The following is a 25602-nucleotide window of genomic DNA, read 5'->3' as shown; positions in this document are numbered from 1 at the left end:
TGAGATTTTGGATTGGAGAAAGGCTAATGTTGAGGAGATGAGAAAGGATTTAAAAGGAGTGAAATGGGACATTTTGTTTTATGAAAAGGATATAGAGTCATAGAGTCATCGAGTCCTACAGCACAGAAAGAGGCCCTTCGGCCCATCGTGTCCGCACCGCCCGTTACCAAACACAGTCTAATTTTAATCCCATTTTCCCGCATTTGGACCGTAGCCCTGAATGTTGTAGCATTTCAAGTGCCCATCCAAATACTTTTTAAATGTTGTGAGTGTTCCCGCCTCCACCACCACCCCAGGCAGTGAGTTCCAGACTCCAACCACCCTCTGGGTGAAAAAGTTCTTTCTCACATCCCCCGAAACCTTCCTCCCCTTACCCTGTATCTATGTCCCCTCATTGTTGAACCTTCCACCAGTGGAAGAAGTTCCCCGCCATCTACATTATCCATGCCCATCATGATCTTGTACACCTCGATCATGTCCCCTCTCAGCCTTCTCTGCTCCAGGGAAAACAACCCCAGTCTGCCCAGTCTCCTCATAGCCGAGGCCCTTCATCCCTGGCAGCATCCTGGTGAATCTCCTCTGCACCCTCTCCAAAGCTATCACATCCTTTCTATAATGTGGTGACCAGAACTGTACATAATACTCCAGCTGTGGCCTCACCAGTGTTCTGTACAATTCCATCATTACCCCCCTACTTTTATATTCGATGCCCCAGCTAATGAAGGCCAGTAACCCATATGCCTTTTTTAACCACGCTATCCACCTGTCCTGCTGCCTTCAAGGACTTGTGTACCTGTACTCCAATGTCCCTCTGTACCCCTGTCTTCCCTAGGGTCCTTCCATTCATGGTGTACTCCCTCTCCAAGTTATTTCTGCCAAGTGCATCACCTCGCACTTTTCAGGATTAAATTCCATCTGCCACTGCTCCGCCCATCTGACCATCTCATCTATATCTTCCTGCAACTTGCAGATCCCTTCTTCGCTATTCACCACCCCCCCCCCCACCTTTGTGTCATCTGCAAACTTGCTGATCATGCCCTGTACGTTGACATCCAGATCATTTATGTAGATTACAAGTAGCGAAACAAGTAGAGTAGTGATGGAAATTAGGAGGATTAAAGAAGAGGAGGTACGGACACTTTTGAAAAATATAAAAGTGGATAAGTCTCAGGTCCTGATAGGATATTCCTAGGACATTGAGGGAAGTTAGTGCAGAAATAGCAGGGACTATGACGGAAATATTTCAAACGTCATTAGAAACGGGGATGGTGCCGGAAGATTGGCGCATTGCGCATGTTGTACCTTTGTTTAAAAAAGGTTCTAAAAGTAAATCTAGCAATTATAGACCTGTTAGTTTGACGTCTGTGGTGGAAAATTAATGGAAAAGATACTTAGGGACAATATATATAATCACATGGATAAACAAGGCTTGATTAGAAACAGTCAACATGGATTTGTGCCTGGAAGGTCATGTTTGACTAATCTTCTTGAATTTTTTGAAGAGGTTACCAGGGAAATTGATAAGGCAAGGCTGTGGATGTTGTCTATATGGACTTCAGTAAGGCATTTGACAAGGTTCCACATGGAAGGTTGATAAGAAGGTTAAATCGTTGGGTATTAATAGTGAGGTTGCAAGATGGATTCAACAATGGCTGAATGGAGATACCAGAGGGTAATGGTGACAACTGTACGTCAGGTTGGAGGCCAGTGTCTAGTGGAGTACCCCAGGGATCTGTGTTGGGTCCACTGTTGTTTGTCATTTACATTAATGATCTGGATGATGGTGTGGCAAATTGGATTAGTAAATATGCATATGATACCAAGATAGGTGGTGTTAATAATGAAGTAGATTTTCAAAGTCTACAGAGAGACTTGGGCCTTTTGGAAGGGTGGGCTGAAAGATGGCAGATGGAGTTTAATGCTGATAAGTGTGAGGTGCTGCCCGTTGGGCCCGTCCCCACACCCCCCATTCTCTCCTCCCCCAGCCCACTCTTACTCTCCAAGTGTGCCCGTTGGGGAGGGCCCGTTGGGCCCGTCCCCACACCCCCCATTCTCTCCTCCCCCAGCCCCACTCTTACTCTCCAAGTGTGCCCGTTGGGCCCGTCCTCCTGATCTGTGTATGTCAAGTGACCACTATAGCCTTCATTTTTATTTTTTTTTCCTAATCAGATGTTTTGGGTTTTTTTTCCTAATCAGATGTGCAGTACTTTGGTCAACGTGGGTTGTTTTTTAAATGTGCTATACAAATAAAAGTGACTTGACTTGACTTGACTTGACTTGCAATAACAAAAAAGACTTCTTGGAAGCTTTTCGAAACAATGTAGCCGTCACAAGCTGAAAACTAAATCCTTGCTGAAAACTAAATCCTTTTCTGGAAACTTTTGGAAACAAATGTAGCCCCTTGAAGAAAAGGGTTAGAAATGAAAATTTAAACTTTAATATCTCTCTAGCTTTAAAAAGGTAGCTTCAATTTGAACGAAAGTACTTACAATAGTTGCCCAGGTTAATTGTGAATACGGCGGTACAAAAATCGTAGCGCTTTGGTGTACCGTCTTGGAGGAGTAGGGTTTGTAAGTTAAACTTCCGTACATACACACATACATCCCTACATACGAACGCAGAGTTTTAGTATTATACTAGCACAAGTGTGCCCGTTGGGCCCGTCCTCGTGGGGTTTCCATTGTAACCGGGAGGGGGGGAGGGAGGAGGAGGGAGGTGTGGAGGGAGGAGGGGAGGGGGAGGGAGAGGGGGAGGGGAGGGGGGAAGGGGAGGGGGGAAGGGGGTAGGGGGAGGGGAGGGAGGGGGATCTCCCCTTTTCCAGTACCCCTCTTTCCCCGTTGGGCCCGTCCTCGTAGGGTTTCCATTGTAACCGGGATGAGGGGAGGGAGGGAAGGGGGAGGGAGGGAGGTGTGGAGGGAGGAGGGGAGGGGAGGGAGGGGGGAGGGGAGGGAGGGGGGTAGGGGGGAGGGGGAGGGAGAGGGGAGGGGGAGGGGAGGGGGAAGAGGGGAGGGAGGGGGACCTCCCCTTTTCCCAGTACTCCTCTTTCCCCGTTGGGCCCGTCCTCGTAGGGTTTCAATTGTAACCGGGAGGGGGGGAGGAGGGTGGAAGGAGGGGGGAGAGGGATGGAAGGGTGGAGGGAGGGGGGGAGGGATTGGGGAGGGAGGGAAGGAGGGAGGGGGGAGTTAGGGGGGAGGGGGGAGGGAGTTGGGGAGGGAGGGGGAGGAGGGGGGGAGGGAGTGGGGATGGAGGTGGGAAGGAGGGGGGATGAAGGGGTTGAGGGGGGAAGGGGGACCTCCCCTTTTCCCAGTACCCCTCTTTCCCCGTTGGGCCTGTCCTCATAGGGTTTCCATTGTAACCGGGAGGGGGGGAGGGAGGGAGGAGGGAGGTGTGGAGGGAGGAGGGGAGGGGGAGGGAGAGGGGGAGGGGAGGGGGGAAGGGGAGGGGGGAAGGGGGTAGGGGGAGGGGAGGGAGGGGGATCTCCCCTTTTCCCAGTACCCCTCTTTCCCCGTTGGGCTCGTCCCCGTAGGGTTTCCATTGTAACCGGAGGGGGGGAGGGAGGGTGGAGGAGGTGGGAGGGGGAGAGGGATGGAAGGGTGGAGGGAGGGGGCAGGGAGTGGGGGAGGGTGGGATGGAGGGAAGGAGGGAGGGGGTGAGTTAGGGGCTGAGTGTGATGGAGGTTGGGATTGAGGGGGGAGGGAGGGGGGGAGCGAGTGGGGATGGAGGTGGGAAGGAGGGGGGAGGAAGGGGTTGAGGGGGGAAGTGGAACCTCCCCTTTTCCCAGTACCCCTCTTTCCCGTTGGGCCCGTCCTCGTAGGGTTTCCATTGTAACCGGGAGGAGGGGAGGGAGGGAGGAGGGAGGTGTGGAGGGGGAGGGGGAGGGGGAAGGGGAGGGGGGAAGGGGAGGGGGGAAGGGAGGGAGGGGGACCTCCCCTTTTCCCAGTACCCCTCTTTCCCCGTTGGGCCCGTCCCGTAGGGTTTCCTTTGTAACCAGAAGGGGGGGGAGGGAGGGTGGAAGAGGGGGGAGGGGGAGAGGGATGGAAGGGTGGAGGATGGGGGGGAGGATGGAGGGAAGGAGGGAGGGGGGGGGAGTTAGGGGAGGAGGGGTGAGGGAGGTGGGAGGGAGTTGGGGAGGAGGGGGGGAGGGAGTGGGGATGGAGGTGGGAAGGAGTGGGGAGGAAGGGTTGAGGGGGGAAGGGGGGAGGGAGGGAATAGGGGCCCCATGCTGATCTGTGTATGTTAAGTGACTTGCACAACTTTAAAAAACTGGCAGTTGCTTTTCGCAACAATGTTGCAACAATCTCACACAAGCATTGTGACGTCACAGGCTGAAGATGTAAATTTAAACCGAGCTGATCTCTCATTGGTGCACGGGTGCCATTGTGACATCACGCGCTGAAGCCCTTCAAGAAAAGGGTTAGAAATGAAATTTAAACTTTAATATCGCTCTAGCTTTAAAAAGGCAGCTTCAATTTGAACGAAAGTACTTACAATAGTTGCCCACGTTAATGGTGAATATGGCGGTACAAAAATCGTAGCGCTTTGGTGTACCGTCTGGGAGGAGTAGGGTTTGTAAGTTATGGACAGAAACTCTTCGGAATCTTCCGTACATACACATATACATACATACATACGGAATGTTGGACCGCAGAGTTTTAGTAGTATATAGATAGATACTAGAAAAGAGGGCCCGTTGGGCCCGTCCCCACACCCCCCATTCTCTCCTCCCCCAGCCCCACTCTTACTCTCCAAGTGTGCCCGTTGGGGAGGGCCCGTTGGGCCCGTCCCCACACCCCCCATTCTCTCCTCCCCAGCCCCACTCTTACTCTCCAAGATGTTTTGGTTTTTTTTCCTAATCAGATGTGCAGTACTTTGGTCAACGTGGGTTGTTTTTAAATGTGCTATACAAATAAAAGTGACTTGACTTGACTTGACTTGACTTGCAATAACAAAAAAGACTTCTTGGAAGCTTTTCGAAACAATGTAGCCGTCACAAGCTGAAAACTAAATCCTTGCTGAAAACTAAATGCTTTTCTGTAAACTTTTTGAAACAAATGTAGCCCCTTGAAGAAAAGGGTTAGAAATGAAAATTTAAACTTTAATATCTCTCTAGCTTTAAAAAGGTAGCTTCAATTTGAACGAAAGTACTTACAATAGTTGCCCAGGTTAATTGCTTTTGGTGTACCGTCTTGGAGGAGTAGGGTTTGTAAGTTAAACTTCCGTACATACACACATACATCCCTACATACGAACGCAGAGTTTTAGTATTATATAGATAGATAGAAGATAGATATAGATAGATGTCGACAAAATGGAGAGGGTACAGAGGAGATTTACTAGAATGTTGCCTGGGTTTCAGCACTTGGGCTACAGAGAGAGGTTGAACAGGTTGGGTCTTTATTCTTTGGAGCGTAGAAGGTTGAGGGGGGACTTGATAGAGGATTTTCAAATTTTAAGAGGGACGGACAGAGTTGATGTGGGTAGGCTTTTCCTTTGAGAGTGGGGAAGATTCCAACAAGGGGACATAACTTCAGAATTAAGGGACAAAAGTTTAGGGGTAACATGAGGGGTAACTTCTTTACTCAGAGGGAGGTGGCTGTATGGAATGAGCTTCCGGTGGAAGTGGTGGAGGCAGGCTCGATTTTATTATTTAAGAGTAAATTGTATAGGTATATGGATGGGAGGGGATTGGAGGGTTATGGTCTGAGAGCAGGTAGATGAGACTAGGTCAGAGAAAGTGGTCGGCGTGGACTGGTAGGGCCGAACGGGCCTGTTTCCGTGCTGTAATTGTTATATGGTTATATAGTTCTCCCCATAACCCCTGACACCCGCACTGACCAACAATTTATCTATCTCTGCCTTAAAAATATCCAATAGACAATAGGTGCAGGAGGAGGCCATTCGGCCCTACGAGCCAGCACCGCCATTCAATGTGATCATGGCTGATCATTCTCAATCAGTACCCCGTTCCTGCCTTCTCCCCATACCCCCTGACTCCGCTATCCTTAAGAGCTCTATCCAGCTCTCTTGAATGCATTGAGAATTGGCTCCACTGCCTTCTGAGGCAGAGAATCCCAGTTTCACAACTCTCTGACTGAAAAAGTTGTTCCTCATCTCAGTTCTAAATGGCCTACCCCTTATTCTTAAACTGTGGCCCCTTGTTCTGGACTCCCCCAACATTAGGAACATGTTTCCTGCCTCTAACCTGTCCAACCCCTTAATAATCTTATACGTTTCGATAAGATCTCCTCTCATCCTTCTAAATTCCAGTGTATACAACCCTAGTCGCTCCAGTCTTTCAACATATGATAGTCCCGCCATTCGGGAATTAACCGAGTAAACCTACGCTGCACGCCCTCAATAGCAAGAATATCCTTCCTCAAATTTGAAGACCAAATTTGGAGACCAAGTCCACTGACTTGTGGCCTCCACAGCCGTCTGTGGCAAAGAATCCCACAGATTATTTGCATCCCACACATCAGTTATTAAAGATGTGATAGCATCACATTTGGAAAGTGGTGAAATCATCGGACAAAGTCAGCATGGATTTACAAAAGGCAAATCATGTCTGACGAATCTTATAGAATTTTTCGAGGATGTAACTAGTAGAGTGGATAAGGGAGAACCAGTCGATGTTTGTATCTGGACTTCAGAAGGCCTTCGACAAGTTCCCACATAGGAGATTGGTGTACAAACTTAAAGCACACGGTATTGAGGGTTCAGTGTTGAGGTGGATAGAGAATTGGTTGGCGGACAGGAAGCAAAGAGTAGGAATAAACGGGTCCTTTTCAGAATGGCAGGCAGTGACTAGTGGGGTACCGCAAGGCTCAGTGCTGGGACCCCAGTTATTTACAGTGTATATTAATGATTTGGATGAGCGAATTGAATGCAACATCTCTAAGTTTGCGGATGACACGAAGCTGGGTGGCAGTGTTAGCTGCGAGGAGGATGCTAGGAGGCTGCAGAGTGACTTGGATAGATTAGGCGAGTGGGTAAATGCATGCAGATGCAATATAATGTGGATAAATGTGAGGTTATCCACTTTGGCGGCAAGAACAGGAAAGCAGAGTATTACCTGAATGGTGACCGATTAGGAAAAGGGGAGATGCAACGTGACCTGGGTGTCGTGGTGCACCAGTCATTGAAAGCAAGTGTGCAGGTGCAGCAGGCAGTGAAGAAAGTGAATGGTATGTTGGCATTCATAGCAAGAGGATTTGAGTTTAGGAGCAGGGAGGTTCTACTGCAGTTGTACAGGGCATGGGTGAGACCGCACCTGGAGTATTGTGTGCAGTTTTGGTCTCCTAATCTGAGGAAAGACGTTCTTGCCTTAGAGTGAGTACAGAGAAGAATCACCAGATTGATCCCTGGGATGGCGGGACTTTCATATGTAGAAAGACAGGATAGACTAGGCTTGTACTCGCTGGAATTTAGAAGACTGAGGGGGATCTTATAGAAACATATAAAATTCTTAAGGGGTTGGAGAGGCTAGATGCAGGAAGATTGATCCCGATGTTGGGGGAGTCCAGAACCAGGGGTCACAGCTTAAGGATAAGGGGGAAGTCTTTTAGGACCGAAATGAGAAAACATTTCTTCACACAGAGAGTGGTGAGTCTGTGGAATTCTCTGCCACAGAAGGTAGTTGAGGCCAGTTCATTGGCTATATTTAAGAGGGAGTTAGATGTGGCCCTTGTGGCTAAAGGGATCAGGGGGTATGGAGAGAAGGCAGGTACAGGTTACTGAGCTGGATGATCAGCCATGATCATATTGAATGGCGGTGCAGGCTCGAAGGGCCTAATGGCCTACTCCTGCACCTATTTTCTATGTTTCTATTCACCACCCTCTGACTGAATAAATTCCTCCTCATCTCCTTCCTGACGGAACGTCCTTTAATTCTGAGGCTGTGCCCTCTGGTCTTAGACTCTCCCACTGGTGGAAACATCCTCTCCACATCCACCCTATCCGGGTCTTTCAGTATTCGATGAAGTTTCAATGAGGTCATTCTCTAAACTCCAGCGAGTGCAGCGAAAATTGTTGACAATATTCCAAATGGGGCCTGACCAGTGCCTTATAGAGTCTCAGCATAACACCCCCTGTTTTTGTACACAAGCCCTCTTGAAATAAATGCTAGCATTGAGTTTGCTTTCTTTACTACCTCTTAAGACCGATAGGCTTGTAGGTTAATTGGCTTCTGTAAAATCAGAGATTGTCCCTTGTGTGTGTGTGTAGGGCAGCGTTAGTGCGGCTGATCGCTGGTCGCTGCGTACCCGGTGGCCGAAGTCCCTGTTTCTGCGCCGTATCACTAAGCTAAATGACATTTTCACTGATGAACGTAGACACAAAATGCTGGGGTAACTCAGCGGGTCAGGCAGCATCTGTGGAGAACATGGATAGGTGACGTTTCACAGAGTGCTGGAGTAACTCAGCGGGTCGGGCAGCATCTGTGGAGAGAAGGAATGGGTGACATTTCGGGTTCTTCAGAGAAGGATCTCGACCCGAAAAGTCACCCATTCCTTCTCTCCACAGATGCGGCCCGACCCGCTGAGTTACCCCAGTACAGTGTTTGACTGACAATTGACCACTCCCAACTCCGTGGACAGCAGCTTTCGTTCTCTCTCTCTCTTTCTCTACCCCCTCTCCCCATATCTCTCTCTCCCCATCTCTCTCTCCCTCCCTCCATCCCCCCCTCTCCCTCCATCTCTCCCCCTCCCTCCCCCTCCATCCCCGCCTCTCCTTCCCTCCCCCCTCTCTCCCCATCCCCCCCTCTCCCTCCATCTCTCCCCCTCCCTCCCCCTCTCCCCCCCTCTCCCTCCCTCCCCCATCTACCTCTTCCCATCTACCTCTTCCCCATCTCTCTCTCCCTCATCTCCCTCTCTCCCCATCTCCCCCTCCGTCTCCCCCATCTCTCTCTTTCTCCCATCTCTATCTTTCTCCCCATCTCTCCCTTTCTCCCCATCTCTCTCTTTCTCCCCCATCTCTCCCCATCTCTCTCACTCTCCCCATCTGTCTCTCCCATCATATCTCTCTCTCCCCATCTCTCTCCCCCCCATCTCTCTCCCCCCCTTCTCTCTCTCCACATCTCTCTCTCCCCCATCTATCTCTCTCTCTCTCCCCATGTCTCTACCTGCCAGCAGGTACAGCAGATCCACGGCCGTGCAGAGAGAGCGCCGCATCCTGGCGGTGTCCCGGTCCCGGTCCCGTCTGGCGACCCACTCTACGCTGTGGAGAACTCCCTGGTGCAGCGGGACAGAGAAAAGGGAAAATGGATATACTGACTGACTGAGGGACTGACGCAGCTCAACCCCCCCCCCCCCCCTCCGGCTCCCCTCCCCCCCCCCTCCGGCTCCCCTCCCCCCCCCGGCTCTCCCCTCCCCCCCCCGGCTCTTCAGCCCCCCCCCCGGCTCTCCCCCCCCCCCCGGCCCTCCCCCCCCACCCTCCGGCTCTCCAGCCCCCCCCCCCCGGCTCACTAGGCCCCCCCCCCCCGGCTCTCCAGCTCCCCCCCCCCCGGCTCTCCAGCCCCCCCGCCCGGCTCTCCCCGGCCCCGGTGCGCGCACGCGCACATTCCGCATGACGCAGCGGCGGCCGCCCAGAGGCGCGCACGCGCACTTCGCCGAGCCGCCATCACGCAGCGGGTCCGGGGCGGGACGGGGCCGCGGGGGCGGGGCCAGGGGCCGAGTGGAGGATGGCGGGCGGGCGGGGCCAGGGGCGGAGGGCGGGGCCAGGGGGCGAGGGCGGGGCCAGGGGCGGAGGGCGGGGCCAGGGCCGAGTGGAGGATGGCGGGCGGGCGGGGCCAGGGGCGGAGGGCGGGGCCAGGGGACTGAAGAGTGGGCGACGTCTGATCGTCGTTCACGGGGAATTATCATCGGGGAAACGACCTATTATATTGAATTGTGGGCGTGTGTTATTTATTTAAACAATCATTAACGGCTTAAATGGTCGCTCGCTGGAGGCGACAATAGACAATAGTTGCAGGAGGAGGCCATTCGGCCCTTCGAGCCAGCACCGCCATTCAATATGATCATGGCTGATCATCCACAGTCGGTACCCCGTTCCTGCCTTCTCCCCAGACCCCCCGACAGCACGGACAAAGTGTGAACTGTTCCATGTTCCACAAGGATCTTGTCGTAAACTTTGGGATCTGGGACCATGAACACATCTGGTCACATCTGCCACAGAGACGGCGCAGCAGCAAACCCGTTCCCCGACACCCAGAGACGGGGTGCTCTGTCACCCCCCGCGTACAGCGGTCCCCACTCTGCAACACTCCCGGTCCCACACAGCCCCGCTCCTCATCCCTGCGAGAGAGAGGGTGGGGGGGGAGAGAGAGAGAGGGGGGGGGAGAGAGAGAGAGGGGGGGGGAGAGAGAGAGGGGGAGGGAGAGAGATGGGGAGGTAGAGAGAGGGGGAGGGAGAGAGAGAGAGAGAGAGGGAGCGGGAGAGAGAGGGGGAGGGAGAGAGAGGGGGAGAGGGGGAGGGAGAGAGAGAGAGGGGGGGAGAGAGAGAGAATGAGTCCTGTGTTAGTGACTGGGCATCGCGGCCCATCCATCCCGTTCACTGCCGGGGCAGCGTCACCCCACAATGTTAGACGGGAGAGAGGGGACAGGGAGAGGGGGGGTGACAGAGAGGGAGGAGGGGGGAACAGATAGGGGGGGAGGAGACGGAGAGAGGGGGCACGGGAAGGGAGACGGAGAGGGGGGAACGGGACGGAGAGTGATAGGGGACGGGACGGAGAGGGTGGGAAGGGGGATAGAGAGGGAGGAGGGGGGAACAGATAGGGGGGAGGAGACAGAGAGAGGGGGAAGGGAAGGGAGACAGAGGGGGGACAGAGATTGGGGGAGGGGCGGTGAGGGGGGAGGGTCTTTTTTTTAATCAAAAAATACTTTATTCAAGTAATAAATATCATTTACAAAACATCTTTTTTAAACAAACCCATCCGACATTCCCGGAGGTTACATATTCAATACAGGCATTTACTTAGACATTTACATACATTTACATACATATCCCTTATTTGGAGGGGCGTCTCTCTCCACCACACCCTGCCCCCCATGTCCAGCAGCGGAAGGACCCTAGACTGTGGTCCTCCCCCACAGGGCCTTGGCGTTGGCTGCACCGAGCTTCAGAGCGTCCCTCAGCACGTACTCCTGCAGTCTGCAGTGGGCCAGTCGGCAACATTCCTTGACGGACAGCTCGCTCCGCTGGGAGGTCAACAAGGATCGGGCAGACCAAAGAGCGTCTTTCACCGAGTTGATGACCTTCCAGCAGCACTCGATGTCAGTCTCGGAATGCGTCCCTGGGAACAGTCCGTAGAGCACAGAGTCCTCTGTGACGGAGCTGCTCGGAATGAATCGTGACAGGGACCCCTGCAGACCTCTCCAGACTCTCCTGGCAAATCCACACTCTTTGAAGAGGTGGGCCACCGTTTCCTCTCCGTAGCAGCCGTCCCGAGGGCAGCGTGCGCTGGTAGTGAGGTTCCGGCGGTGCAGGAAGGATCTGACTGGGAGGGCTCCCCTCACCGCCAGCCAAGCCAGGTCTTGGTGCTTGTTGGTGAGTACTGGCGATGAGGCATTTTGCCAGACAAGCTGGGCTGTCTGTTCTGGGAACCACGCCACAGGATCCATGGAGTCATTCCCCTGCAGTGCCTGCAGGACGTTCCGTGCTGACCACTGCCCGATGGACTTGTGGTCAAAGGTGTTGGTCCGGAAGAACCTGTCCACAAACGACAGATGGTTCGGCAATGTCCAGCTGACTGGCACATTGCGTGGCATCTGCGCCAGGCCCATCCTTCGCAACACCGGGGACAGGTAGAACCTCAGCAGGTAGTGGCATTTGGTGCCCACGTGCCTTGGCTCTATGCTCCGCCTGATGCAGCCACACACGAAAGTGGCCATCAGAATGAGGGCGACGTTGGGCACGTCTTTACCCCCGTTGTCTGCCGACTTGTGCATTGTGGCTCGTCGCACCCGGTCCATCGCCGACCCCCAGATGAAACGGAAGACGGCCCGGGTGATCCCCGTGGCGTAGGAGGGAGGGACGGGCCACACTTGCGCCAAGTACAGCAGCCCCGAGAGCACCTCACACCTGATGACCAGGTTTTTCCCCGTGATGGAGAGGGAGCGCTGCTTCCACAGCTCCAGCTTCTTCCCCACCTTGGCTATCCACTCCAGCCAATTTCTGTTACATGCCTCAGCCTTCCCGAACCAGATCCCCAGCACCTTCAGGAAGTCAGGCTTGATGGTGAAGGGGATGGAAGATCGGTCGGGCCAGTTGCCAAAGAGCATGGCCTCGCTCTTCCTGCGGTTTACCCTGGCCCCCGTGGCCAACTCAAACTGGTCGCAGACGCTGATCAGTCTGCGGACCGACCCTGGATCCGAGCAGAAGACGGCGACATCGTCCATGTACAGGGAGGCCTTGACCTGAGTGCCCCCACTGCCTGGCAATGTCACTCCTCTTATGCTCGCATCCTTCCTGATGGATTCGGCAAAGGGTTCAATGCAACAGACGAACAAGACAGGGGAAAGAGGGCAACCCTGCCTGACTCCAGACCTGACGGGGAAGCTGTCTGATTCCCACCCATTAATTTGGACTGCACTACAGATATCAGAGTAGAGCAGTTGTATCCACTTCCTGATTCCCTCCCCAAAGCCCATTTTGGAGAGCACGTCCCTCATGTACGTGTGCGATATCCTGTCGAAGGCCTTCTCCTGGTCCAAGCTGACCAGGCAGGCATCCACCCGTCTGTCCTGCACTTAGGCAATGGTATCTCTCAGCAGCACCAGGCTGTCTGAGATTTTCCTGCCAGGTACAGCACAGGTTTGGTCCGGGTGGATCACCTGTCCCAGAGCAGACTTGACCCGGTTGGCGATGGCCTTAGACAGGATCTTGTAGTCTACATTCAACAATGTGATGGGTCTCCAATTCCTTAAGTCATTCATCTCCCCCTTCTGCTTGTAGATCAGGGTGATGTTGCCCTTCCTCATAGAGTCTGACATGCTGCCTGCTAGAAGTATATCGTTGTACACTTCCAGCAGGTCCGGGCCCACCCAGTCCCACAGAGCCGAGTACAACTCTGCCGGTAAGCCATCGCCTCCGGGAGTTTTACTCGAGTCAAAGGAACGGATGGAGCCAGTCAGCTCCTCCAGGGTCAGTGGTTGGTCCAGACTCTCCCGCTTGCTGTCGTCCAAGACTTCCGTGATGGAGGACAGGAAGTTCTGGGAGGCGGTGCTGTCTGTGGTCTTTACGTCGTACAGATCCTTATAAAAGGATCTGCAGATCTTGAGCATGTCTGTCTGCGAGGATGTTACCGAGCCGTCCTCCTCCCTAAGGCTTTTGATCCCAGAGCTCCCCCTGTGAACCTTATGGAAGAAGTAACGTGAGCACGTCTCATCCTGCTCAACATGGCGGACCCTGGACCGGAAGATGATCTTGGAGGATTCAGAGGTAAAGAGCCGAGCTTGCCGGCCCTTCAACTCTCTCAGTTCCTCCCTCACATCCACCCCTCTCCTCTGCAGAAGGAGTAGCTGCTGCAAATCTGTCTGGAGTTGACACAGTTCCCTCTTACCCTGTCTTGCTCTCTGAACACCTTTGGAGACGAAGAACTTCTTGATGTTCTCCTTTGTTGCCTCCCACCAGAGTGTCTGGGAGTCAAAGAGGGGCCTCACAGTTCTCCAACATGCGTAGTCCCTCTTTAGCTCCTTAACGTTCTCCGGGGTCAACAGCTCCACGTTTAGCTTCCACGTCCCTCTGCCCGCCTTCCGGTCCTCCTGTAGGTGACAGGTGGCCTGAAGGAGGCAGTGGTCAGAGAAGAACACCGGGGCGAGGTCGGTGTGTCTGACCGTGACGGCCCTCGATGTGAAGAGGAAGTCTATCCGGGACTGGGCTGAACCGTTTGGTCCTGACCAGGTGAACCGTGGCTGGACTCCGCCTGCAGGGTCACTGAAGGCGTCGCGCAGCTTTGCATCTTTGACCGTTTCCACCAGGAGTTTGGAGGTGCCGTCCAGTCTGTGGTTGGCACTGCCGGATCGTCCAGCCGCATCGATGATGCAGTTGAAGTCACCGGCCAGAACGAGCGGTCTAGACGTGGCCAGCAGCGGTGGGAGCTGCTGGAGGACGGCCACCCGCTCGCTCCACCTGGGTGAGGCATACACATTAATCAGCCGGAGCGGAGAACCACGGTACATTACATCCACCACCAAGAGACGACCCCCCACCACCTCCCTTACCTCAGTGATGGTGAAGCCCCCTCCCCGCAGCAAGATCCCCAGACCGGACGCACGACAATCATTTCCCCCCGACCATACCGACAGTCCGTGGGGCCACCATCGCGACCACCTCCGATAGCAGCGAAGGTGTGGCAGCCCGCACTCCTGTAAAAAAGTCACATCCGCCTTTACCTTGGCCAGGTACTGCAAGGCGGTTACACATCGCACAGTGCTCTTCACACTGCGCACGTTTAAGGATGCCAGTTTCAGCTCCATTGTCCTTTAGTGTCCCAGGCGATCCTCCCGCATGCCAATCATCTGGCTGAGTTCCTGCACATTTTTGTCGCACAGGTAGTGGTACAGGTTGGTGGCTTCCTCAGCACAGGGTGTATTTTCTGGCGAAGCCACTGCGCTGCTCCCAGTGTCCTGGAGCTGGGGCCCATTGGCCACTGCACTGCTCCCGGTCTCCCGGAGCTGGGGCCCATTGGCCACTGCACTGCTCCCGGTCTCCCGGAGCTGGGGCCCATTGGCCATTGTGCCGCTCCCGGTCTCCCGGAGCAGGGGCCCATTGGCCGTTGTGCCGCTCACGGTCTCCTGGAGCAGGGGCCCATTGGCGGTTGTGCCTCTCACGGTCTCCTGGGGCTGGGGCCCATTGGCCATTTTGCCGCTCACGGTCTCCTGGGGCTGGGGCCCATTGGCACTGCTCCCAGTCTCCTGGGGCTGGGGGGCAACAGACACGTTCTTTCTCTTACCTTCCTCCTCCCCCGTTTTCTTCCTCTGCCTCTGCCTCCGTTGTCGGCTCTTCCTGGTCGTCTCATCCTCCGATGCGGAGAGGCTGCTGGCCTCGTCCTGGGAGAGGACTCTTTTTTGGGACTTGCTTGCCCCCTCCGCCTTTTTCTCCGTGCGCATAGCCTTCAATGTTTTCCTCGACTGTACCACCTTCCATTCCTCCTCTTCCTGTTCCCCCTCTTCCATCGACTCGCCCTCGTGGGCGGGGGCCTGGGGGGCTCTGTCCTGCGGGTGGGGGCTCCTGGTGGTCGCGTTGTCCTCGCCCCTGCTCTCCTTTCCTTTTTGGACTTTTTCCGTGGTAGGAGGCGTCTCGTCCACCCTGGGGGTGCTGGCAGCGGCCCCTCTTATCGCCTGTGCATAAGTGCTTGCTCTTTTAGGGCAGGCCCTGTAAAGGTGGCCTGCCTCCCCACACAGGTTGCAGCTCTTACTCTCTTTACAATCCCTTGTCTCGTGGCCTTCTAACTTGCAGTTTCTGCAGACGACTGTCCTGCATTCTGCCGCCACGTGCCCAGGTTTGTTGCATTTCCTGCACACCCTGGGCTGCCCCACGTACGTCATGTAGCCCCGGTTCCCTCCGATAGCGAACACCGAGGGAGGGTGGACAATGAATCCCTTCCCGTCCACCCTCAGCTTCACCTTTACCTGCCTCTTGCTCGTCCAGATCCCGAACAAGTCCTTTATGTCCACGCAGTTTCCGGCCCCTTCGACGTAGCGCGCAAGGAAGGTGAGGACATCCACGACGGGCACATGTGGGTTAAACATGTGCACCGTGATCATCCGTTCCCTCTGGGTGGGGAGGGTGAAGAGCGGCTGCACCTTCAGGAGCGACAGCGGGGCTTCATCCCCCTTCTCACGGAAATCCTGCAGCAACTTCTGCCATCCCGCCGGGTTCTGGAAGGTAACGTCGAAATATCCGTTACCTGGGAAGTCCTGGAGGCAGAAGATGTCCCCGGCCTTGAATCCACAGGCCTCCAGCAGCACCTTCTTGATGAAGAGATCCCTTGAGAAAGGGTTCCCCTCCTTGAGGTCCTTCACCGATACACGCAGGGTATTCCGGATACCCTGCCCTCCAGCTCCACTTGCTACTGCCATCCCACCTGGATAAGGGTGTTAGGTTGGTTACCCAACCAGCATGGATCCACCCCTAAACCAGACACGTGCTCCTGACCTCCGCTCCTCGTCGATGATCTAATGCAAATGCTGCTCTTATACTTACACTGTTCTTATAAGAACATTAGATTGTGCCAGAACAGATACTACACTTGATCTTACCCTGAGTGATCAAGGTGAGGGTCGCGGACAGTGAGGGGAGAGGGGGGGGGGGGGGGGGTGAGGGGGACACTTACGGCACGGTGTGGGGGTTGCTGCAGAGATACGATGCCCAGACTCCCAGTACGGCTACGGCGAGGAGGATCACAGTGAGGAGGATCACGGTGAACAGGATCGCCCAACGACTCCTGGACCCTGGAGGAGACAGAGCCACACAGTGGTGAACCTGGAGATACGTTTATAGACAATAATAATAATAATAATAATAATAAGCATTTATTTTATATAGCGCCTTATCGGGAGCTCAAAGCGCTTTACAAGAACAATCATAACATAAAAACAAACAGACAAACTATCCTAACGGAGAAGCGGCGAATAAACAGCGCCAGCGTCCTCTCACGTCAGGGTCCGGCAGTAGACAACAAAAAGCACAGGACACACAGATACAATTTTTACACAAACAGCCATCACAGTGATTGCTCCAGGCATACCCTCACTGTGATGGAAGGCAAAGAAAAGTCTTATCTCCTTCTCATTCTTCTCCCGTGGTGCCACGAGGTGATCGAGGCTCCCAACTTTTTGAAGCCCCCACCGGGCGATGGAAAGTCCAAGGGCCGTGCCGAGCAGGCCGATGAAAGTCCTGAGCCCCCACCGGGCAATGGAAAGTCCCAGGGCCGAGCCGAGCAGGCTGATAAAAGTCCTGAGCCCCCACCGGGCGATGGAAAGTGCCGCGGCCAGGCCAGGCCAGGCCACGCACAATAGGTGCAGGAAGAGGCCATTCGGCCCTTCAAGCCAGCAACGCCATTCAATGTGATCATGGCTGATCATCCACAATCAGTACCCCGTTCCTGCCTTCTCCCCATACCCCCTGACTCCACTATCCTTAAGAGCTCTATCCAGCTCTCTCTTGAATACGTTCAGAGAATTGGCCTCCACTGCCTTCTGAGGCAGAGAATTCCACAGATTCACAACTCTCTGAGTGAAAATGTTTTTCCTCATCTCCATTCTAAATGGCCTACCCCTTATTCTTAAACTGTGGCCCCTTGTTCTGGACTCCCTCAACATTGGGAACATGTTTCCTGCCTCTAACGTGTCCAACCCCTTAATAATCTTATATTTTTCGATAAGATCCCCTCTCATCCTTCTAAATTCCAGTGTATACAAGCCTAGCCGCTCCAGTCTTTCAACATATGACAGTCCCGCCATTCCGGGAATTAACCTAGTAAACCTACGCTGCACGCCTTCAACAGCAAGAATACCCTTCCTCTAATTTGGGGACCAAAACTGCACACAGTACTACAGGTGCGGTCTCACTAGGGTCGTGTACAACTGCAGAAGGACCTCTTTGCTCCTATACTCAACTCCTCTTGTTATGAAGGCCAACATTCCATTGGCTTTCTTCACTGCCTGCCGTACCTGCATGCTTCCTTTCAGTGACTGATGCACTAGGACACCCAGATCTCGTTGTACTTCCCCTTTTCCTAACTTGATACCATTTAGATAATAATCTGCCTCCAAAGTGGATAACCTCACACTTATCCACATTAAACTGCATCTGCCATGTATCCGTCCACTCACACAACCTGTCCAAGTCACCCTGCAACCTCATAGCATCCTCCTCACAGCTCACACTACCACCCAGCTTTGTATCATCTGCAAATTTCCTAATGGTACTTTTAATCCCTTCATCCAAGTCATTAATGTATATATTTTTTTAATTTAAATTTTTTTTATTTATTTTTTATTTTTTACAGAACTTTTTAGAAAACAAACCCTCCCCACTTCCCCCCACCCCCCTTATACTAACCCCAAATAAGAAAAAGGAAGAAAAGAAAAAAAGATTAAAGACTGCCTGGTTGTTGGGGGTCCTGCACACGCCCCATGGAATTCCAAACAGAATAAACTGTATATGTATATACATCTCTCCCAAAAGAACCATTGTGAATATGAACAATTCTTCTATATATATATAGGCCCCTCTTTTGTAGATAAGGACGCCAGATATTTTAAAAAGTATCATATTTGTTCCTTAAATTATAAGTAATTTTTTCAAGTGGGATACAGTTAGAAATTTCATTATTCCAAAGGTCCATACTTAAATAGGAATCAGATTTCCAAGTAACTGCGATAGTTTTTTTGGCTACTGCTAATGCAATTTTTATAAATTCTTTCTGATATTTATTCATTTTAAGTTGTGGTCTTATTCCTTCAACATCACCCAATAGCAAAAATCTTGGGTTGTATGGAAGTTGTATTCCGATAATCTGTTCTAAAAAACTTCTTAAGTTTGTCCAAAAAGGTTGTATTTTTGAACAGGACCAAGTAGAATGAAAAAAAGTACCAATTTCTTGATTGCACCGAAAACATTGGTCAGATAAACTTGAATTTATTCTCTTTAATTTTTGTGGTGTGATATATAATTGATGCAGAAAGTTATATTGTACTAGTACTTCTTCCACCTCAAAAACATTGCCCGTCTCCGTCCATCCCTCTCCTCCACAGCTGCAGAAACCCTCATCCACGCCTTCATCACCTCCCGTCTGGACTACTGCAACAGCCTCCTCTATGGCGCACCCTCAAAAATCATCAATAAACTTCAATACATTCAAAACTCCGCTGCCTGTCTACTCACACACACCTCGATCCGTGACCATATCACCCCCGTCCTTTATAAACTCCACTGGCTCCCCATCCCCCAGAGAATCCAGTACAAAATCCTCCTCATAACCTACAAAGCCCTCCATAACCTGGCCCCATCCTACCTGACCGACCTCCTCCACAGGCACACTCCCACCTGCACCCTCCGCTCTGCCGCTGCCAATCTCCTATCCCCCCACATCCGGACTAAACTCAGATCCTGGGGGGACAGGGCTTTCTCCATCGCTGCTCCCACCCTATGGAACTCACTACCCCAAACCGTTAGAGACTCCCCCACACTCACCACATTCAAAACATCGCTGAAGTCTCACCTGTTCAGTACTGCCTTCAACCACTGAAGGTCACCTCACCTTCTGTCTCCTTTCTCTGTTCATTTATTTATTTATTTATTTATCTATTTATTCATTTCCCCTATGTTCTCAAAATCTCTGTAAAGCGTCTCTGAGTATATGAAAAGCGCTATATAAATAAAATGTATTATTATTATTATTATTATTAGTCTAAACCGAACATTTATTGTATTTTTCATACTGTCAAAGCATAGTTTTGACCAATTTGTTCCATCAATATTAATATTCAAATCCGTTTCCCATTTTCGCCTTGATATATGAATTCCTTGTTTAGGAGCCTTTTTTTGAATTAGATTATATATAATAGAAGTAAAAAAAATTATTTGTCCTTTTTGAATTAGGTTTTCAATTTCCTTAGATTTCGGCAATAACATTGTTTGACCCAATTTATCTTTTAAATAAGCTCTTAATTGAAAGTAACAGAAAAGAGAATTATTTGATATATGATATTTATTTTTCAATTGTTCAAATGACATCAATATACCTTTTTCAAAGCAATCACCTATATATCTAATCCCTTTTTGATGCCACCTATATAGAAGCTGGTTATCCATTGTAAAAGGTATCAATCTATTTTGAATCAAAGTTGTCTTTCCTAATAAAGATTTTTTTGTTTCATCCTCAAAATTTACCTTATTCCATAATCCGATCAAGTATTTTAATAATGGAGATTCTTTCAGTCCTCGTATCAATTTAGGTTCCCATTTATATATAAAGTCTTCTGGTATATTTTCTCCTATTTTGTCTAGTTCTATTCTTATCCATGCCGGGTTTTTTTCTTCAAAAAGAGATGCAATAAACCTCAGTTGGTTTGCTTTATAATAATTCTTAAAGTTCGGAAGTTGTAATCCTCCTGAATCAAACTTCCATGTCAATTTTTCCAACGATATTCTTGACATCTTACCTTTCCAGAGAAATTTCCGCACATATTTATTTAACTCTTGAAAAAACTTCTGTGGTACTTGTATTGGTAATGTTTGGAATAAATATTGTAACTTCGGAAATATATTCATTTTAACGGCATTAACTCTTCCTATTAATGTTATTGGTAATGTCATCCATTTATCAAGGTCTTCTTTTATTTTTCTTAGTAATAATAAATAATTTAATTTATATAAATTCTTCATATCATTATCAATTCTTATACCTAAATACTTTATACCAATTAACGGCCATCTAAATTGGGTTAGTAATCGACATTGAGTGTAATCTCCTTTAGTAAGGGGTAAAATTTCACTTTTATCCCAATTTATTTTATAACCTGATATTCTTCCATATTCTTCTAATCTAAAAGATAGTTTGCGCAACGAATCTAATGGTTTTGTTAAGTATATCAAAACATCATCTGCGAATAAATTAATCTTAAATTCTTCCTGATTGACTTTAAAACCCTTAATATCTGGGTCAGTTCTAATTAGTTCAGCTAACGGTTCTATCGCCAGGACAAATAAAGCAGGTGATAATGGGCATCCTTGTCTAGTTGACCTTTTTAATTGAAACGGTGTTGAAATTTGGCCATTTGTCACTACTTTAGCTTTGGGATTCACATTTAGAGTTTTAATCCAGTTTATAAAAGTTGTTCCTAACCCATATTTTTCCAATACTTTAGAAAAAAATCCCACTCTAACCTATCAAATGCTTTTTCTGCATCCAGAGCTACTGTTACACTTATTTCATTCCTCTTTTGTGCCAAATGCATTATACTAAGTAACCTAGTTACATTATCTGCAGAATGTCTATTTTTAATAAATCCAGTTTGATCCATATGTACTAATTTTGGTAAATACTTAGACAATCTATTAGATAAAATTTTTGCTACTATTTTATAATCTGTATTTAGCAAAGATATAGGTCTATATGATGTTGGTTTTAAAGGGTCCCTATCTTTTTTTGGTATTACCGTTAAAATCGCTGTCGTAAAAGACTCTGGGAGGTTATGTGTTCTTTCCGGCCTGCTGTATTACCTCCATAAAAGGAGGAATTAATAATTCTTTACATTTTTTATAAAATTCTGGTGGGAACGCATCTTCTCCTGGGGATTTATTACTCTGTAGTGATATTAAAACTTATTTGACCTCTTTTAATGAAAAAGACATATCTAATCCCATCTGTTCTTCTAAATATAATTTAGGATGGTTTATTTGTGCTAAAAAAAAATCTATCTCATTAGTATCTTTTTGTGATTCTGACTAGTATAATTCAGAATAATTTTTTTTAAAGGTTTCATTAATTTCTAAAGGTTTATAAGTAATTTTATTTGTATTTATTCTAATGGCGTTAATCGTTCTCGAAGACTGTTCGGCTTTCAGCTGCCAGGCAAGGACCTTATGTGATCTCTCTCCTAACTCATAGTACCTCTGTTTAGTTCTCATAATTGCTTTTTCTGTTCGGTATGTCTGTAATGTATTATATTGTAACTTTTTATTGATAAGTTGTCTTCGTTTCTCTTCCGTTACATACCTTTGAGATTCTTTTTCTAATTTTGTAATTTCTTTCTCCAATTGCTCTACTTCGGCCATATATTCTTTCTTAATTTAGGAAGTGTAACTTATTATCTGTCCTCTCAAATATGCTTTCATTGCATCCCATATAACAAATTTATCATCAACTGAGTTGGAATTTGTATCTAAAAAAAATTGAATATGTCTTCTCATAAACTCACAAAAATCTTCTCGATTTAATAATGTTGAATTAAATCTCCATCTGTAAGTCATTTCCTCTTTATCCATCATTACCATTGACATTGTTAAAGGGGAGTGATCTGATAATATTCTTGCTCTATATTCAACATTTTTCACTCTGTCCTGTATGTTTGTTGATAATAAAAAGAGATCAATCCTCGAGTAAGTTTTATGTCTATATGAGTAAAAAGAATAATCTCTTTCTCTTGCGTTAAGTCTTCTCCATATATCGGTTAGATTTAAATCTTTCATCAATGACAAAGTTAATTTTGCTATTTTCGTTTTTGTAACTGTCCTAACTGATCTATCTAAAACTGGGTCTAAACAAAAATTAAAGTCTCCACCTATTAGTATTTTATCGTGAGCATCGGCCAGATTCAAAAAAGTTTCTTGTATAAATTATATATCATTTTCATTTGGTGCATAAATATTCATCAAGGTCCATAATTCCGAAAAGAGTTGACAATGTATAATCACATATCTTCCCGCAGGATCAATAATTGTATTTTGTATTTTAATTGGTAATGTTTTATTGATCAAAATTGCAACTCCCCTCGCTTTTGAATTAAATGAAGCTGCAATAATCGTTCCCACCCAGTCTCTTTTTAATTTCTGATGTTCTATCTCTGTTAAATGAGTTTCCTGCAAGAAAGCTATATCTATCTTCATTTTTTAAATATATGTTAAAATTCTTTTTCTTTTTACCGGCCCATTTAAGCCATTAACATTAAAACTCAAAAAGTTCAGTAATTTAGCCATTATTCTTAACAGAATTACTCCAATCTATAACATTACTTAACACCTCGTTTCTCATGGTTTTTTGGGGAGTTTCCTTAAAATTCACCATGTTGCTGTACACCCCCCCCCCCCCCAACATCCAGGCTAAAAGAAAAAAAAGAAAAAGAAAAATAAATAATTTTAAAAAACCAAAATAACCCCTTACTAATGCTGTTTATAAAAAAGAAAACAGCATTACCTCCCTCCATTTTACGGGTCATGGCACACGCCATGAATAATAATAATAATAATGCATTTTATTTATATAGCGCTTTTCATTTACTCAAAGACGCTTTACAGAGATTTTGAGAACATAGGGAAATGAATAAATAGATAAATAAGTAAATAAATAAATGAACAGAGAAAGGAGACAGAAGGTGAGGTGACCTTCAGTGGTTGAAGGCAGTACTGAACAGGTGAGACTTCAGCGATGTTTTGAATGAAGTGAGTGTGGAGGAGTCTCTAACGGTTTGGGGTAGTGAGTTCCATAGGGTGGGAGCAGCGATGGAGAAAGCCCTGTCCCCCCAGGATCTGAGTTTGGTCCGGATGTGGGGGGATAGGAGATTGGCAGCGGCAAAGCGGAGGGTGCAGGTGGGAGTGTGCCTGTGGAGGAGGTCGGTCAGGTAGGATGGGGCCAGGTTATGGAGGGCTTTGTAGGTTATGAGGAGGATTTTGTACTGGATTCTCTGGGGGATGGGGAGCCAGTGGAGTTTATAAAGGATGGGGGTGATATGGTCACGGATCGAGGTGTGTGTGAGTAGACGGGCAGCGGAGTTTTGAATGTATTGAAGATTATTGATGATTTTTGAGGGTGCGCCATAGAGGAGGCTGTTGCAGTAGTCCAGACGGGAGGTGATGAAGGTGTGGATGAGGGTTTCTGCAGCTGTGGAGGAGAGGGATGGACGGAGACGGGCAATGTTTTTGAGGTGGAAGAAGGCTGTCTTTGTGATGTGTTTGATGTGTTTGTCGAAGGAGAGGGTTTGATCAAGGATGATTCCAAGATTCCGGATGTGAGGTGAGGTGGATACTGGGAGACCATCAATGTTGAGGATGAAGTTTTGGGTGGATTTGGTGAGAGTTTTTGGACCAATGATGATGATTTCAGATTTGTTGCAATTGAGTTTGAGGAAGTTTGATTGAAGCCAAGATTTTATTTCAGTGATGCAGTTTGTCAGTGTGGAGTGTGTGGTGGGGGAGATTGACTTGGTGGAGATGAGGAGCTGGATATCATCGGCGAAGCAGTGGAAGTTGAGACCATGACGGCGGATTAATTGACCAAGGGGGAACAGGTAGAGGATGAAGAGGAGGGGGCCAAGGACTGAGCCTTGGGGAACACCTTGGGGGAGGGGAGCGGTGGGGGATTTACAGTTGTTAATGGAAATGAACTGGTGTCTGTCAGAGAGGTAAGATTTGAACCAGGATAGGGCTGTGCCGGTGATGTTAAGGGAGGTTTCAAGTCGGGTGAGGAGAATGGAGTGATTTATGGTGTCAAAGGCGGCGCTGAGGTCAAGTAGGATGAGGATATTGAGGTTGCCAGCGTCGGAGGAGAGGAGAATGTCGTTTGTGATTTTGAGGAGCGCAGTTTCAGTACAGTGGTTTGAGCGGAATCCGGATTGGAAAGTTTCATACAGGTTATTGGTAGAGAGGTGGTATTTGAGTTGGGAAGCTACAGCACGTTCCAAAACTTTGGACAGAAAGGGTAGGTTGGAGATTGCTCTGAAGTTGTTTGGGGTGTCAGGGTTTAGACCAGGTTTTTTCAGAATGGGGGTGACAGCAGCGATTTTGAGGGATGGCGGGACGATGCCAGTGGACAGGGAGGAGTTTATTGTTGCAGTGATAAGTGGAGAGAGAGCAGGAAGGCAGGCCTTGACAAAGCTGGAGGGGATGGGGTCCAGAGAGCAGGTGGCAGTTTTTATTCCTGTGAAGAGGTCAGAGAGGTCGGAGGTGGAGATTGGGGAGAACTGAGGCAGGGGCTGACAGCATAAGGGGGGGGCAGGTGGTTTGAGGGGGAGCAGGTGCGTTGGTGGTTAAGGTGCTGTAGATGTTGTCTATTTTAGAATATCTATCATGAATACACACATGAATCCCGCAGTCATCAATTGGTGGTTCTCCAGCCCCCCCGAACTAACATAACTTTTTCTCCCAATCATTATTCATTAAATCTTTACATTTCATATCCTTTATCTTCTCTCCATTCATATCCGTTTCAATCCATGTCTCATTCTCGTTCATCTTATATCTGGGGAGCCTTTGGAAGTTTTAAAGCAAATTCCTCAGCTTCCTGGTAATCAGTAAAAAAATTGTTTCCTTCTCTTTCTAAAAAAAATTTCAGTGGAGATATGGGGAGAAGGCAAGCACAGGTTGATGATTGTGAATGATCAGCCATGATCACAATGAATGTTGGTGCTGGCTCGAAGGGCCAAATGGCCTCCTCCTGCACCTATTTTCTGTTTGTATCCTGCGCTCCATGGAATAGAGACCCAGCCTACTCAACCTCTCCCAATAGCTCACACCCTCTAGTCCTGGCAACATCATAGAAACATAGAATATAGGTGCAGGAGGAGGCCATACGGCCCTTCGAGCCAGCACCGCCATTCATTGTGAATCCTTGTAAATCTTTTCTGAACCCTTTCAAGCTTGACAATATCTTTCCTATAACATGGTGCCCCGAACTGAACACAAATGCGGTCTCACCAACGTCTTATACAACTGCAACATGACCTCCCAATTTCTATACTCAGTACTCTGACTGATGAAGGCCAATGTGCCAAAAGCCTTTTTGACCACCTTATCTATCTGCGACTCGACCTTCAAGGAACCATGCACCTGTACTCCTAGATCCCTACGCTATACAACACTCCTTGTTTCTTGTATATTTAATAAA

The 25602-nt window shown here is 49.0% G+C and overlaps 2 protein-coding genes across 2 annotated transcripts in view; one reads left to right on the top strand and one right to left on the bottom strand.

The window, feature by feature from the left end:
• The window catches only part of LOC144603025 (nuclear factor 7, brain-like), a 424775-nt gene extending 415577 nt beyond the window's left edge, over window positions 1-9198 (bottom strand). Inside the window, exon 1 of the mRNA XM_078416152.1 lies at window positions 9119-9198. The gene's annotated coding sequence lies outside the window, so the exon portion shown is untranslated. The remainder of the gene's footprint in view (window positions 1-9118) is intronic.
• Window positions 1-25602, top strand: part of LOC144602606 (zinc-binding protein A33-like) — a 313416-nt gene that overhangs the window by 219434 nt on the left and 68380 nt on the right. The gene's annotated exons all lie outside the window — the stretch shown is intronic.

The sequence above is a fragment of the Rhinoraja longicauda genome, chromosome 19, assembly GCF_053455715.1.
Source record: "Rhinoraja longicauda isolate Sanriku21f chromosome 19, sRhiLon1.1, whole genome shotgun sequence".
NCBI classification, from domain to species: Eukaryota; Metazoa; Chordata; class Chondrichthyes; order Rajiformes; family Arhynchobatidae; genus Rhinoraja; species Rhinoraja longicauda.
Note: the sequence above shows the minus strand (reverse complement) of the source record. Positions and strands in the feature narration are given on the sequence as shown.